This window comes from Rhinolophus hipposideros (assembly GCF_964194185.1).
Source record: "Rhinolophus hipposideros genome assembly, chromosome: X".
Classification (NCBI taxonomy): Eukaryota; Metazoa; Chordata; class Mammalia; order Chiroptera; family Rhinolophidae; genus Rhinolophus; species Rhinolophus hipposideros.
The window spans coordinates 1,020,064-1,032,636 of record NC_138046.1 but is presented as its reverse complement, the minus strand read 5'-3'; positions in this window follow the sequence as shown (position 1 = coordinate 1,032,636).

Here is a 12,573-nt window from a genome sequence, read left to right as displayed (position 1 = left end):
TCCAAATCATGAAGACCCTGAACAGACTCTCTGGTAGTGGCAACTTTAAGATTTAGGCTTCCCCAATCACCAGTATCAGGGAAAACTGTGTCAGAACTACAGGACATCTAAAAATGGGTCATTCAAATAGCCCATTTCTGGCAAGCCCTGGCCCTTTAATTCCCAATGGCTCTCCCACTAAATGACCTCTCTAGCTTCCCCAGCCTTTGTCAATGGTAACCTCAAGCTCCATATACTAGAGACTTGGCAGTACTTTGGGGCCTCAGCCCCGTCTGCGGTCACATGATCATATACAATCCTGGTGGTTCATAGGTTCCGTCAGAATACTCAACACACTCTGTCCTAAAGTGATACTAGTTCTTAGGTCAATTTGATTCCTGAGGATCCTTCCAAATTCAAACGGGGATTCTCACTCAGAGGGATTGCAGGCCATAAGACCAAGGGGATACAAACCCCTTAACCTTCACCACTGGGAACATCATTCTGATTTTACCATGGCCACAGCTCCCATTAAATTGGCTACCCCCCACCCCCCCCAGATGTTATAGGAACTTCAGTGAGTAGAAGCCCTTGATGTAAACTGTTTCACATGTATCATTCTTCCAGATGACTCCTGCCTGCTGTTCTACTCGCGACATCACTCACTCACAGCAACTCACTCTTTGACTCACTATTAGCAGCCTTCCCTGCACCATGCTCTTCCTCCTGCACCCCCATTTCCTCCATGGGCTGCCCACCTGGTGAGCACACAATGCAATATACAGATGATGTCTTATAGAAACATATGCTTGAAACCTATGTAATCTTATTAATGAATGTCACCCCAATAAATTGAATAGAATTTTTCAAAAGTCCCAGAAGGGGGCTCATGTCCTGTATTTCTTCCCTGGCTCTCTCCTCCCTCTTTCCCTCCCTTCCTCAGGGACTCCCATCACTTCCTGTTACTATGCGCTTCCATGCGTAGTAAACCTGTGAATTGCTTGAGATCATCACTGGCCCTGGTGTGCTGTTTTGACATTGATTCCTTTAAAGGAAAAGGATCAGCTGGTCTGGCAGCTGGTTAGGTCAGACTGTAGTACCTTCAGCAGGACAGTAGGCAAACAACTGTTATATACTTAGGAGTATACAATAGAATACCACTTAGCAAGAAAGAACTACTGACACACAAAATAAATGGATGAATCTCAAAAACAGTATGTTGAGCAAAAGAAGCCAGAGAAAAAGAGCACATACTGTGATTCAATTTATGTAAAGTTCCAGAATAGACAAAATTAATCTATGGTGACAGAAATCAGAAAAGTGGTTGCTTAGGGGGCAGGGAGGGTGAATACTGACTGGACAGTAACACAAGAGAACTTTCTGGGGTGATTGAAATAGTCTTTATTTTGACCTGTGTGATAGTTACAGAGGTGTATGAATTTAACAAAAATCAGTGATCTCTATACTTATGATTTGGACCTGTACATTTTAGTGTACGTAATTTATACTTCAATAAAGTACTGTCAGTATAAAAAAAATATTGCTTACCCCAGCTTTCTTTCTGTTTTTATATTGTTTTTCCCTTTCATTCTCTATCTTTCTGTCTTTTTAGTATAAATGCATATCTTAGTTCTTATTTTTGAAATCCAACCTGAGCGTCTCTTTTACTTGGTGAGTTTAACTTATTTATTATTTACTGTTTAATTATTTACTATAATTATTTTACATTATGATTTATTTATGTCTTATTATTAATCACCTGTGGGCAACCCATAGCTCAACAGTTCTAGATATTTGGAAGCTTCACTGAACAGAGAGTGGAGGATTTGGACTCCTGGGGATGGAGGCATATAGGGGATCCTTGACCCCTGACCCAGGTGAAACTGAACTTGCCAATTGAGAATTTTCTTATGGATGGAACAGCAGTGGACATACAGCTAGTCTTATGCAATTTTGAAAAATAAGAACTCGGAGGAGAATTTGCCATAATATAAGTTATGCCTATGGTAAAGATATATTAATTAGAACAGTGTTATGTTGGCTCGAGACAAGATAAATAGATCAACAGAAAAGAATACAAATCCAAGGGATAGACCTATTTATTTGGTAAGTTTAGAATCTAGTGGCATATAAAGTCAAAGTTGAAATGATGGATAATCAATAAAAAGTGCCCACTTTAAACCCCCCAAATTAAAGGACCCACTCCAAAGGTGATCATTCTTAAAAGGTTGTTGATAAGTATCTTTTTACACCTAGTTCTATGCGTTTACCCTAATGTATTTGTACCTACAGAAATATACAGTCTAGTTTTGCTTTGACTTACTTAATGATTAACAAATTCTAAATGTTGTTCCTCAATATTCTTTAACTTAAGAATAGATTTTAAGGATTTTTTTCCATGTCAGTATATACAGAGGGTGCCAAAAAACTGTATACACATTTTAAGAAAGGAAAAAACTGTATTAAAATTGTAATACTCCATATATACTGATAACAAAGATGAATACAAGTCACATTTGACTTCTGCAATTACAAGAGGTGCTCAAAGTGGTTACCATCAGCATCCAGACACTTCTGATTATGGGGAACTACTTACTGCTTGAGCATAGATAACATCTCTTAAAATGTGTATACAGTTTTTTGGCACCCCCGGTACAAATCTGCCTCAGCCTTTTAACTTTTGCATAGGATTTCATCACAGTGTAGTTTTTAAAGCTATTATTCTATTGATGAATATTTTTATTTTCAATTTTTCATAATTATAAACACAGCAATGACAATTCTTGTACATGTCTTCTTGTGCATAGGGTTGGTTAGTTCTTTAGGATTGAGGTTGTCAGAATCAGCAAATAATATAGAATGCTCAGTTAAATTTGAATTTCAGATGGGTAATAGATTTATCAGGGGGATCACTTCATAAATTATGTAAATGTCTAACCACTACACTGTACACCTGAAACTAATATACAATAATAGTCAATGTCAACTATAATTTAAAAAATAGTTGTGGGAACATATTGTACAGCAGAGGCAATATAGTCAATAATATTCTAATAACTATGGACAGTGTCAGACGGGTAATAGACTTATTGAGGTGATGACTTTGTGAAGTATATAAATGTCTAATTACTATGTTGTTTTGTACACCTGAAACTAATAAAAAAATAATTATTTAGTATTTAGCGATTGTTTGAGGTGTATAAGTATTCCCAAATATTGCATAAGACATACTTATACTAAAAATATATTTGTTGATAATTGAAATTTAAGTTTAATGGGGATCCTGTATTTTATCTGGCAGCTGTACGTAGGATTAACATTAGTGAATTTTTTTTAATAAATTTATTGGGGTGACAATTGTTAGTAAATTTACATAGATTTCAGGTGTACAATTCTGTATTACGTCATCTATAAATCCCATTGTGTGTTCACCACCCAGAGTCAGTTCTCCTTCCATCACCATATATTTGATCCCCCTTACCCTCATCTCCCACCCCCCACCCCAGACTGGTGCAGCCGCTATGGAAGGCAGTGTGAAGGTTCCTCAAGAAATTACGAATAGAATTACCATATGACCCAGCAATCGCTCTCCTGGGTATCTACCCAAAAAATCTGAAAGCATTTCTCTATAGAGACACGTGTACTCCAATGTTCATTGCAGCTTTGTTTACGGTGGACAAGACATGGAAACAACCAAAATGTCCTTCGATAGATGAATGGATAAAGAAGTTGTGGTATATATACACAATGGAATACTATTCGGCGTTAAGGAAAGATGATATAGGAGCATTTGTGACAACATGGATGGATCTTGAGAGTATAATGCTAAGTGAAATAAGTCAGACAGAAAAAGCAGAGAACCCTATGATTTCACTAATATGTGGTATGTAAACCAAAGACAGTTGGTATTTTGAAAGGAACTGCATTAAAACTGTATAGCAAGTTGTGGTATATTGTTATTTTAACAGAATTAAGTTTTGTTATCCTTGAATATTAGATATATTTCCATTTATTTAGATCTTCTTTGATTTACATCAACATGTTACTTTTTAAAATTTCTGGTGGGCAATTCTTAAACTTCTTTTGTTAAATTTATTTCTAATTTTTAAAAGCTATTATAAATAGAACCTTTCTTTTTTAAATCTATTTTTAATTATAGTTGACATACAATATTATATTAGTTTCAAGGGTACAACATAGTGATTAGATGTTTACATAACTTATGAAGCCATCACCCTGATAAGTCTAGTACCCTGTGACACCATCTATAGTTATTACAATATTATTGACTATATTTCCTATGCTGGACTTTACATTCCCTTGACTATTTTTATAAATGCTAATTGATGGTTGCCAGATTTAAGGGGGGTTAAGTTTGGTTGAAAAAGGTGAAGGGATTAAGCAGAATGTATTTTGCCTGTGACAATCCCCAATGTAACTCTACTTGGAGTAAGAAAGTAATTAAGGTTAAATGTGGTCATAAGGGTGGGGCCCAGATCCCGCAGTGTTAGTGTCCTTATGAGAAGAGATACCACAAGATGGGTTCAAGATCGCAGCATAGGAAGATGTTTCTCACACTGACAGAATAAAACTACAACTTCATATGAAATAATTTCCTCTGAAAAAGACCTGAAAACTGGATGAACAGAGCTTTTAAGCCAAAGGATAAAAGGGCAGCATCATGATGGATAGGAGAGGCAGAGACATGGTTTTGCAAAAAAAAAAAAAAAAGACCACCCAAAGCATGGAGGTCAACACAAGGGAGGGACCTCAAAAGTATGTAACATTTCCCTGAGGAGTGAGGGGTTTGTACTCCATAGCAGAGACCCCAAACTTTAGATCCTACACAGGATTTATGGACTCCCAAAATGCCTGGCTTTGAAAACCAATGGAGATTACATCTAGGAAAACCAATGAACTGTAGGGAACAGAGAAAACACTTTTTTGTGCGTTCACTGAGGTATAATTGACATACAATATTATATTAGTTTCAGGTGTACAACACAGTGATTTGAAACTTGTTTATATTGTGAAATGGTCACACAATAAGCCTAGCTACCATCTGTCACCTTACAAAGTAATAAAGAATTATTGACTATATTCCACATACTGTCATTACATTCCCCTTATTTATTTTATAACTGGAAATTTTTACTTCTTAATCCACTTCACCCATTTTACCTCCACCCTCAACCCCCTCTCCTCTGGCAACCACCCATCTGTTCTCTGTATCTATGAGTTTGGGTTATGTTTTGTTTGTTTTGTTTTTTAGATTTCCTGTATAAGTGATATCATGTGGTATTTGTCTTTTTCTGTCTAACTTATTCCACTTAGCATAATACCCTCAAAGTATAACCATGTGTTGCAAATGGCAATATTTCATTCTTTTTGTGACTTAGTAGTATTCCATTATACAAGTACAGTGTTATGTTATATATAGTATTCCATTATATTAGGTTGGTGCAAAAGTAATTGTGGTTTAAAAGATTAAAAATAATTGCAAAACCGCGATTACTTTTGCACCAATCTAATATATAGTATTCCATCATGTGTATATATCTATATCTATATATCTCACATTTTCTTTAATTGTCTTAAAGAAGCTCACTGAGCTACAAGAGCATACAGATAGACAACTAAATAGAATCAGGAAAACAATACATAAATAAAATTATAATTTCAACAAAGAGATAGAAACCATGAAAAAGAAGCAAACAAAAATTCTGGAGCTGAACGACACACACTGAACTGAAAAAATTCGATAGAGAACTTTAGTATCAGACTTGAAAAATCAGAAGAGAGAATCAGTGAGCTGAAAGACAGCTCATTTGATATTATCCAGTAAGAAGAACAGGAGGAAAAAGAATTTTTAAAAGTGAAGAAAGCTTATGAGAGTTATGGAATACCCTCCCCTTCCTGAAAATAATAATAAAAAAAACAAACTTCAATATCTGTTTCATGGGATTCTTAGAAGAAGAGAAAAAGAAAGGAGCAGAAAGATTATTTAAAGAAATATGAAAGATAATTTCTTAAATCTAGGAGGGAAATGAACATCTAAATCCATGATGTACAAAGAACCCCAAATAAACTGAACATGAAGAAGTCTTCAACAAAACACATTATAATTAAAATGTCAAGAGCCAAAGACAAAGAAAGAATTTTAAAGGCAGCAGAAGAAAAGTGACTCATATACACAGGAACCTCCATAAGACTGTCAGTTGATTGATTTCTCAGCACACATGTTGCAGGGCAGGAGAGGAGGATGATATATTCAGTGCTGAAAGAAAAATCTGTAACCAAGAATGCTATATCCAGCCAAGCTGTCCTTCAGAAATGAAGGAGAGATAAAGACATTCCCAGAAAAACAAAAGCTGAAAAAGTTCATCACCAATAGACTTGCTTTATAAGAAATGCTGAAGGGAGTTCTTCAAGTTGAAATGAAAGATGCCAAATAACAACATGAAAACATATGAAAGTATAAAATTCACTGGTAAAGGTAAGTATACAGTCAAATAAGAATACTCTAACACTGTAATGGAGTGTAAATCACCTTTAACTTTAATATAGAAGTTAAAAGAAAAAGTATTAAAAATAACTGATAGCTATAATTATTTGTTAATGGATATGTAATATAAAAAGATGTACAGTGTGACACCAATAGCATAAAAGTAAAAGTGTAGAGTTTTTGTAATTGAAGTTAATATCAGTTTAAAGTAGGGTGTTGAAATTTGCAATTGTTATATTCTCTTGAGTAATGGCCCCTTTATCTTATATACAGACCTTCTTTATAGGTCTATTTTAAACCTATAACTATAACTATAAGATGTTATATGTAAGCCTCATGGTACCCATATGAAGAAAAACCTTTACTAGATACACATAAAAAAGAAAAACACTCTAGTAGACCATAAAAGATAAAGAGAAAATAATCAAGCATCAAAAATAATCAACAAAACATGGAGGGCAACAGCAAAAGTTGACGAAAGGAAATACAAAACAGTCAGACAACAATTGACAAAATGGCAATAGTGAGCCCTTACCTATGAATAATTACATTAAATTGGAAGAAATAATGCCTCCAATAAAAAGACAGAGTTGGTGAATGGATTTTTAAAAAGACAAGATCCAACTATATGCTGCCCACCAGAGACTCACTTTAGCTGTAAGAACATACACAGGTTGAAAGTGAAGGGATAAAAAAGAAATTCTATGCAAATGGTAACCAAAAGAGGGCAGGGATGGCTATACTTATAGCAGACAAAAGCTGTAAAAATTTGTCACAAGAGAGAAAGAAAGTCTTTATATAAGACAAAGGGTCCATTACTCAAGAGAATATAACAATTGCAAATTTCAACGCCCTACTTTAAACAATGAAAAGATCATCCAGACAGAATATTAATAAGGAAACAGCACACTTGAACAACAGTATAGATCAAATTGTCTAAAAGACATGTACAGAACATTCCATCCAATAGCAATAGAATATACATTCTTCTCAAGTGCACATGGAACATTCTCTAGGATAGATGATATGTTGGGGCACAAAACAAGTATTAACAAATTTAAGAATATCAAAATTTTATCAATTATCTTTTCTGAACACAATGATCTGAAATTAGAAATCAACAACAGGAGGAAAATTGAAAAATTCACAAATATGTGTAAATTATCACAATATTGGAAAACCAATGGGTCAAAGAAGAAATCAAAAGGAAGAAAAAACACAAAAAACCTTGAGACAAATGAAAATGGAATCACAACACACTAAAATTTATGGGATGTAGCAATAAAACAGTTCTAAGAGGGAAGTTTATAGCAATAAATGCCTACATTAAGAAAAAAAGAAAGATCTCAAATGACTAAACTTTACATCTCAAGAAAGTAGAAAAAGTAAACAAATTAAGCCCAAAGTTAGCAGAAGGAGAAAATATGAAAGATCATAGCAGAAGTAAATGACATAGAGACTAGAAGGACAATAGAAAAAAATCAATGAAACTAAGACTCGATTTTTTGAAATGAAAAACAAATTGACAAACTCTTTGCTAAACAATGAAAAAAGAGTACTCAAAACTATAAATGAAAGAAGAGGCATTATGACTGATACACAGAAGTACAAAGGATCATAAGAGACTAGTGTGAACAATTATATGCCAACAAATTGGACAGCCTAGAAGAAATGGATAAATTATTAGAAATCTACAACCTACCAATGCAGAATAATGAAGAAATATAAAATCTGAAGAGAACAATAACAAGGAGATTGAGTCAGTAATAAATACCACCAACAGAGAAAAGCCCAGGACTGGATGGTTTCACTGGTGAATTCTACCAAACATTTAAAGAAGAGTTAATAACAATCCTCCTTAAACTCTCTAAAATATTGAAGAGGAAGGAACACTCCCAAACTCATTTTGTGAGGCCAGCATTACCCTCATACCAAAGCCAGATAAGGACACTTTGAGAAAACAAATTGTAGGCCAACATCCCTGATGAACATAGATGCAAAACTCCTCAACAAAATATTAGCAAACTAAATTCAACATTAAAAGAGTCATATTTCATGATCAAGTGGGATTTGTCCCTGGATGCAAGGATGGCTCAACATATATAAATCAGTAAATGTGACACACCACATTAACAGAATAAAGGATAAAAATCATATGATCATCTCAATAGATGCAGAAAAAGCATTTGAAAAAAATTCAGCATACTTTTATGATTAAAAATCTCAACAAATTATGTATAGAAGAAGTGTACCTTATATTATAAAGGCCATATATGATAAATCCACAGTTAACACCATATTCAGTGGTGAAAATCTGAAAGCTTTACCTCGGAGATCAGGTACAAGAAGAATGTCCATTCTCACCACTTCTGTTCAACATAATACTGGAAGTACTAGCCATAGAAATTAGGCAAGAAAAGAAATAAAGACATCAAAATTGGAAAGGAAGAAGTAAAACTATTTCTGTTTTCAGATGATGTGATATTATATACAGAAAACCCTGAAGACTTCACCAAAAACTGGTAGCACTAATAAATTCAGTAGTTTTGGGATACAAAATCAACGTACAAAAATCAGTTGCATTTCTATAACCTAACAATGAAGTATCCAAAAAGGAAATTAAGAAAACAATCCCCTTTTCAATAGCACCAAAAAGAACAAAATTCTAAGGAATAAATTTAACGAAGGAAGTAAAAGACCTGTACACTGAAAAGTCTAAGACATTGATGAAAGAAATTCAAGAAGATACAAGCAAATGGAAAGATATCCCATTTTCATGTATTAGAAGAATTAATATTGTTAAAATGTTCATACTACCCAAAGCAATTTACAGATTCAATATATTAACTATAAATATTCCAATGATATTTTTCACAGTAGTAGAAAAACAACAGTCCTAAATTTCATATGGAACCACAAAAGTCCCTGGGTAGCCATAGCAATCTTGAGCAAGAAGAACAAAGCTGGAGCATCACACTTCATGATTTAAAAAAAACAAAATTGGAACTGTATGATGTGATGAATAGTAACTAAAATTGAGTTAATTATTTCACAATGTATGTATGTCAAATCATTATGCCGTACTCCTTAAACTTATACAGTGTTGTATATCAGTTATATCTCAATAAAACGGAAGAAAAAAGAAATATTAAAAAAACACCTGACTATATTACAAAGCTATATAGTAATCATGCCAGTATGATACTAGCATAAATATATACATACTCGTATACACCAGTGTGACAGTGTACAGAGCCCAGCAATAAACTTATGCATATATGATCAACTAATCTTCAATAAGGGTGGCAAAAATACAGAACTGGGAAAGGATAGCCTCTTCAATAAATGTTGTTGAGAAAACTAGATGTCTACATGCAAAAGAATGAAATTGGACCCTTACTTTACACCATACACAAAAATTAATCCAAAATTGATTAAAGAGTTAAACGTAGGAGCCGAAACCATAAACTCTTAGAAGAGTTTAAGGAAAAAGCACCTTAACATTGGTCTTGGCAATGAATTTTTGGATATGACACCAAAAGCACAGGTAACAGGAACAAAATTAAACAAGTGGTATTACACTTAACTAAAAATTTCTGCACAGCAAAGGAAAGAATGAACAAAATGGAAAGATAAGCTATGAAATGGGACAAATATTTTCAAACCATATATCTAATAAGGGGTTAATATCCAAAATATATAAAGAACTCATGTAACTCAATAGCAAAATAATAAATAATCTGATCAAAAAATGGGCAAAAGACCTGAAGAGACATTTCTCCAGGAAATCACACAAAAGTCCTACAAGTGTATGGAAAGGTGCTCAACATTGCAATCATCAGTGAAATGGAAATCAGAGTCACAATGTGATATCACCTCACACCTCTTAGGATGGCTGCTATTTTTTATAAAGAGAGAGAGAGATAACAAATGCTGGTGGAGATTTGGAGAAAAGTGTACCCTGCATGGCACATTGTTGGTGGGAATGAAAATTGTTACAATCATTATGGAAAGTAGCGTGGAGGTTCCTAAAAATTTATAAGCAGAGCTGCAAGATTATCTAGCAATTCCATTTCTGGATATGTATTTAAGGGAATTTAAATATGGATCTCAAAAAGATATCTGTACTCCTACATCAATTGCAGTATTAATCACAAAAGCCAAGATATGGGAACAACTTAACTGTACGTTGATGGATGAATGGATAAAGAAGATGTGGTACATGTATACAATGGAATATTATTCAGCTTTAAAAAGAAGGAAATCATGCTATCTATGACAACAAGGATAGACCCAGAGGATATTTTGTTAAATGAGATAAGCCAGACACAGACAGAAAATATCTCACTTGAGAATCTAAAATAGTACAATTCATAGAAGCAGAGTAGAGTGGTGGTTGCCTGGGACTGGGGGAGGAATGGGGAGGTGATGGTTAAAGGGAACCAAGTTTCAGTTATATAAGAAAAATATATTCTTCTATTAAAAAATATTCTTACTAAAAAAAATAATGACAATATTACTAAAGGGGCAGGAAGAAACTTTGAGAGATCATGGGTAGGCTTATGGCCTTAATGGTGGTGATAGTTTTATGGGTGAATACTTATGTCTAAACTCATAAAGTTGTGCATATTAAGTGCATACAGCTTTTTACATGTCAATGATAGCTCAATAAAATTGCTTAAGAAAAAAAAGGGAAAGAAGTTTAGGGAGCCATGGGAAGGCTCAGACATGGTACTTATCCAGGTCTGAGGCTTACAATGGGGTTAACGAAGTTTTCCTTAAGGTAATCACCAAGGTGATTTTGTGAAACTGCAAATAACTGAACTCAGGATTTTATTCTGTGCATTTGTAGAAGTCAAGATGAGCTACCAGAAGACAGCAGAGGATTAGAATCTTGTGTCTCACAGAAACCCTGAGTTCCTTTGCTGTGGTACTCTAGAGTGAGGATGCTCAGTCAGGAGCTAGACTGAATTTCAAGTTTTAGCCCTCTAGGATCTGCCAGGTTGTGTCCATGACCTGGTCTAAAGTTTCTGAAGTCTGCAATGGGACTTAAGGTAGTGATATCTGCCCCTAAAAAACTGCCTGGTAGACTCTATGGACCCTATAAGTTTTGTATTCTGGGATGTGGAAGGAGGCCACTTTAGGAGGAATGGGAGTCCAGTGTTGTCAGGCAGTGTCTGAGGGGATGGAACGAGTGCAAATCCATGGGAGAAATAGCACCCAGGGCAGCAGTGTGCCTAGGTGGTCTGGATGGCATAGCAAGTAGCTGTGAGTATACCAATAATCTAAACTATAAGATCATGAATCTGTGAGAGGAACAAGGATTTGGAGATCACATAAGAAGACCTTTCATTGAATAGCTAGAGACATGGAAGCCCACAGAAGTATAAGAGCTTGGTCCAGGTACCACAGAAATAAAATGTACCGCTATAGTGAGACAGTCAAGTGATGACAGTGTTGCTCGGACTCACAGATGAAACATGCCTTCCCCTGGAGTTCAGAAGGTCCAGAAACAAAGGGCCTGGGCAAAGAGCGAGGTGGACAGGTCCAAATGGGTCATCATGGCAAGGAGGTGGGTCAGGATAGCCAGCATCCAAATGAGCAGCAGTGGTGTTCCTGTAAGGGTAAAATGTGTGATGCTGTGTGTGGGGGGGGGGGGCGGGGGGGGCAGAAGGAGGGGGAGCCAGAGACCAGTGCATAATGAGAACAGTGATATGAGTGTACCTAGAATAAAACAAGGACCACACAAGGAAGTGCTGGCTATTTAGCAGGCGTGAAGTGAGTGACAAGATGCAGAAGTGTGGGGCTGGGATCTTGGAAACAGGCAACCAAAAGAGAGGAAGGGAAGGGGAGAGGGCGAGAGGGGAAAATGGGAGTATTTGTTCTTCTGTGTAAGAGATAGGGCTTCCGAACTGCATCCAGCTGGGACTGCCTCCCTCACCCCAGAATGTTTTACAAAAGTATCTGGTCTGATATGATTCCCTTCCTGGAGAACACACGCTTTTGTGCTACAATGGTAGGAAGATCCTATGGCCCGGTTTTCTTTTCTTTTTTTCTGGAACCCTCCTGGATTGCTGGGGAGCTCCTGC